Below are 6000 nucleotides of genomic sequence, written 5' to 3'. Positions count from 1 at the left end.
CATCTCTAGGGGTCAATTCTGGTGCTTCATCTTTATCTAACCATTGGCGTTTGCGAACAGATTGTAAACACTATTTGAAGACGCAGCCAAGCTTCAACTCTACTTTGTTAAAATTTCGTAAGATTCCCGGAATGCTCGCCTACTTATGCCGTAATGTTGGAAACGAGTATGGAAAGTGGGCGCATCTATAATCTTTCACTACATCTAAATTATATAAAGGGTTTTCTAATAAGAGCTGTTATTGGAGGTCTTTTCCCGTAAAAGATCAATGGTTTCGTTGCTTGTGTGGCACGTAAAGCCGTCTTGTTGAAAATAAACGTTGTCCAGATCAATACCACCCAATTCCGGCCATAAAAAAGCGTTAATCATCTCTCGATAGCGCAATCCATTGACCGTAACTGTTGCTCCAGCCTCATTTTCGAAAAAGTAAGGTCCAATGACTCCGCCGGACCATAAACCGCACCAAAACAGTCACACGTTGAAGATAGAGAGGCTTTTCAACAATAACTCGTGGATTTACTGAGCCCCAGATCCGACAATTTTGCTTGTTGACGAAGCCATTGAGGCCTCATCACTCAAGATGATTTTTCGATGGAATTCCGGATCATTTTAAGGCATTTCAACGACCCAATCAGGAAAGCCACGACGTTGTTGATGATCGACCGTCTTGGATTCTTGTGTTAACTGGACTTTATAAGCTATAAAATCCAAATATTTATACAAAATACTGTGTTATGACGTTTGTTGAATGCCTAATCCCAAAGAACGACGAGGAATGAACAAACCTGGGCTTTCTTCAACACTTTAGGCTACAACAGCAATTTTTTTGGCTGTTCTTGAGCAACGTGCACGGATTTTATTCTTCACATCACTAACTTGTCCCAACAGCTCGAATTTTTTCATCAATTTCTGTATTGCGGTCCGACAAGGTGTTTCACGATGACCCAAAAATGTTCGAGTTTTACGAACCGTCCCTGCCAAATTTCCACCATTTTTATAGAGAATTTTAATAATGTCAATGCGTTGGCATTGCGTGTATCGTGCCATTTTTATTAATGGCGTAGTTTCTACTTGTCAAATATCAAAAAATGACAGCTTCAAGAATGACATCTACCGAAATAGCGGGCTATTCAAAATAATACCTGTTATTGGAAAACCCTTTGGTTGGTTGGTCGGTTTTAGTGGTGATTCTTCCAGAATCCAACTAGCGCTTCCACACCATTTTGTTGGCACATCCTCGTTGCCAACTTGTTTACCAGTTATTTACGGCATGACTATATCCAGTCTGTATAGTTTAAGAACCTTATCAGGTTGTTGCAATCTAAGCCAGACAGTTGTTCGAGACTCACGAACAGTGGTTTGCCAGGGTTAACCATCTCTCCTTTCATGGGGTAGGGCATTCACAGAGGAAGTGGAAGATTGTTTCTTTTTTCTCCGGTTGCTTACAACTGTGACAGTATGTGTTGTGAGGGATGCCCATTTTGGCTGCTAGTCTCCAGGCATCGGTTCATGTTTAACAATATTGACGATTGTTTGACGTTGTAGGTGGTACATAACGTTCTGCTGATTTTGTATTTCGTCTGGTCTCTCCATCTACAATTCGCGATTCGAAGGTATTTTAGGGAAATTGTATTCTTGACTGAACCTAATGGTGTGAATACCGATACTGCAAGTTATTCATGGCAGATCCCCCTCTTGCCAGTTCATCTGCTTTTTCGTTACCTTCAATATTCCGATGTCCTGGCACCCAGATTAAGGTAACTTTATGGTTTACACTCAAGGTGGTGAGGCGATTCCTACTTTGTTCCACCACCACAGAGTTTGTAGTAGCTGAATCCAGTGCCTGGATTGCAGCTTGGCTATCCGAAAGAATAGCGATATTGCCCTTAAAAGAGATGTAACTTTTTTCATCAATTCAAATGTTTCGGTAAACGTGTTACCGATTTTAAAACAAAATTTGATATTAGCTCCTGGCTCGAAACTCATTTTTGTACCGATGACACCAACATACTGACACTTTAGGCGCAATAACTTCGCTATGCACTGAACCGAATTTCACCAAGCTTTCACTGGAAGCCAGCTTGGGATGCAACGTCCAACGCACTCACTCATTAAAAAGATCATCAAAAACTTTTTTATGACGCCAGTATTGTTTATTTTTGACTAAATCTTGTAGATGCATTGCAGCTGGTGCGGGTTATTTCCACTCTAAACTTGACAATTTTGATTTGACATAAAAATTTGCTAAAAATCTTCACCTTTTCCTACAAGTGCTTGCAATTAAGTGTTATATATTACAAAACCTTAGCGGATATAAACTTAGATGCTTGCATGACAAACTTGGCCAATACGAACTCTTTATTAGAAACCGCAATTTTGGCTGCTCGACGATCTGTCTTTTCACAACAATTGGCTTTGAGGAATTGATCGTTGAATTGTGCTATAAATTTAATGATTTGTAAACATTGTTGATCTGCAGTAACAGACGCCATCGAAAAGAGTAATAAAAATCACCAATAAGGCACTTCAACTGTGTTCTTGCAACTCCGGTTTTTTGATCACCGGGCGTAAGCTTATGAAATCGGAATTCATAGATAGCGCTAGCAACAAATCCATCAGTTTTCGAACTTCATCAACCATTAATTTTTATTATTTTGACCCCTGCTAATAACAACTAAATTACAGTATTAAAAGTTTTTCACAACAACGGATTTTGTTATGTGCGAATCATGCTGAGTTTTGCGTCTTCAAATTGCAATATTGCTGCGGCATTAATTTTTTGTATTTTTGCAATTTGGTTTGCGTTCGGTTTAAGAGGAGTGCAATGGGATGTAGTGATGTTTTTATGTATACAATTTCATTTATGCGACTGTATACAATCCCGATGCTAGCTTTCAGGTTCATGCACCCGGGAGAACGTGACCAACGTCACATATGTACATACGAGATGTGGTAAAGAACTCGGGTGAAGCCATAGATCAGGGCAGAAAGGGACACAGAGCTTTAGTGGTTACATATTAACACATTGGTCTTAAGGGTCCACTAAAGTAAGCAACGTCTGTTCACCAGGAGGCTCGTTATATTAATATATATAAATATTTTCTTGAAGTTTAAAAATCCCATAGAGGCGCATTGAGCGCTGCGTGACCAACCGCGCTACGTAAAACAACTTTCCAATGAAAATTAAAGCAATGCATCGGATTAGAGGTCTTCTGATGCCAACTACAGCAAACACGTTTTCAAGACTATGATTTAAGGGCATGCACCTGGAATATCTCGTGTTTTAATGGGGAATGTGTATCTGCTCGGTTGGTTGATGTCCGTGTAAGAGCAGAGGCTGACACCACTACCATTTAAGAGTTGCGCTGGACGGGGCAAGGAAAACACTTCATTCTTGCTATATAGTAAAAGTACATATTTGAATGTAGCTCGAGAACTTTTGAGAATACCGCAATGAATATTTCAGGGATTATTGTGAAGAGCTCAGGTTTTAATGACAATGAAAAAAGAACAAAATCTATTGTATATAAATTCACAACATTTGCAGAGAATACAAATAGACAAAATTTACAAAAAAATCAAGAGCAAATAGACAAACATATGCAAACATATACCTAATATATGTATGTATGTATGCAAAAATCTCATCTAAACCTTATGCGTTTACATATATGATACATATGTTGGGACAATTTATGGTATATACGTAGATGTTTCTATTCTAAGCAAAACAATGCATATTCGTATATATATACGTATGTACATATAACGACACACACTCCCTTTATGCCTCTACACGCGTATGTTTCCAAAACTAAAATTCTAAGCCTAGCGACTACAAGAACAAAATGCATTAATAGGCGCAGCCGTAGCGGCCATTATTACTAGAATATATAGCCATAGTGCTGAACAGTCTGAAATAGTTGCGGCGGCGCCGACCAGTTCCAACTATTGTACTGTACAACAAAAACGCATCATGAAATATATATGTATAAGGTGCAGCTCACTCTCTCCTTTTCCTCTACGTTATATCTTTTTTCTCTCTCGTGGAACGAAAATGTCCAAAACGTTGCATGGCCTTGAAATTTTACTCTCCATTCTCGCTCGTCCATCGACATCTAAGAAGTTTCACTTCAAATAAAACTAAAAAACAGTATATTTTGTTTATAATAAGTATAGTACGTATACATATTCTAACTATATAAAGGGTGGTTAAACTTCAAGGGCCGATATTGAATGTGAACCGCACCTGAACGTAACATTTTTTTCTGCATTTCATTTGACATTTTTCAATTTCAGACTAACTCAATTTGTACCATGGAAAGATACATAATCGTGCAAGGCGTTAAAGTTATTCAGACTTATTATGAAAACGGGCGTTGAAATTAAAATGCATATCGCGTACTTCGTGATTTTTTCGGTCAATTTAATCGTCCAACTATTTGAGCAAACCGGGTCTGTAGGAGATGTGAAAACACCAGTGCATGCTCGTACTGCAGAAAATATTGCTGCCACTCGCGATAGTGTGGTTGAAGAGCCGTCCACCTCAACTCGTCGTCGTGCCCAACAATTGCACCTCTCATTTACACGCTTGCAAGGTGCAATTGACTCAAGAACTAAAGCCTCTTGACCATTTCAACCATCGTCAATGGTCAGAATGGTGGCAGGAAATGGCAACAATGAATGACCAATTTTCGAAGAAAATCATCTTCAGTGATGAGGCACATTTTCACCTCAGTGGATTCGTCAATAAGCAGAATTTCCGCATTTGGGCGAATGATAGTCCAAGAGTGATTGTCGATAAACCAATGCACCCACAAAGAGTGACTGTTTGGTGCGGTTTATGGGCCGGCGGCATCATTGGGTCGTATTTTTTCCAAAATGAGGCCGGTCAGGCAGTTACTGTGAATAGTGCTCGCTATCGTGAGATGATAATGAACTTTTTATGGCCCGAATTGGAGGATATCGATGTGGACGATATGTGGTTTCAACAGGACGATGCCACTTGTCACACAGCTAACGAAACAATGGCTCGTTTGCGCGAAAAATTTGATAGCTGAATAATCTCACGTCGCGGCGATGTCAATTGGTCGCCAAGATCATGTGATTTGACACCGTTCGACTTCTTTCTTTGGGGTTATTTGAAAGAAAAAGTGTCCATAAGCCAGCAACAATTCAAGAGCTAAAGGATGAGTTAATTCGGCACATTAAAGGCATAGAACCTCAATTATGCCTCAGAGTCATCGAAAATTTGGACCATCAGAAGGAGGTGTGCCGCCGAGGCCGCAGCGGCCATATGGCCGATATTTTACTCCATACGTAATTGAACCATATTAATATTATCATAATAAAGAGAAATGACAAAAATTTCCCAAAAAGATTGTATTTTATTCAAAATTAACTCCGGCCCTTAAAACTTGACCACCCTTTATTATATATATTTACATACTTTATATACATACATATATGTACAATAACATTATTATATACATTATGCTTTAATAAATTTTTTAGTAATATACGTTAAAATGGAACGGAAAATATTTCACTCAAAAAATATATATAAGTAAATATACATATAACATCGAATAAATTTCATAATTACAGCTGCCCCTAACACTTACCCCAAAAACTATCCTTCCCCTCCACCATAGTTCCTCATCCCTTAACTTTAACCTCATCCAAAAAAACAAATTAGTATATTAGTATGTATGTATAGTAGGGTGTCCCAGGCTACAAGGAGGAATTTTTTTTTCGGATTTTCAATACGCATACCCTTTATTTTTTTTCTATTTGACTCTAAAAACTTAAATATAAAATATTATTGAGATCGGATGTCATTAACCCGTGCCGACTTGATGTCAAACTTTAAGTTTAAAAGTTAGTATGAAAGCTATAGGCTCCCAATAGAGAAAAGTTTAATTGAATTTTTAGATTAATTAAATAAATAAAAATAAAACACATATTTCGTATTTATTTTCTTTTTATTATAAAAGGACA

The sequence above is a fragment of the Anastrepha ludens genome, chromosome 3 (assembly GCF_028408465.1).
Source record: "Anastrepha ludens isolate Willacy chromosome 3, idAnaLude1.1, whole genome shotgun sequence".
NCBI lineage: Eukaryota > Metazoa > Arthropoda > Insecta > Diptera > Tephritidae > Anastrepha > Anastrepha ludens.
Note: the sequence above shows the minus strand (reverse complement) of the source record.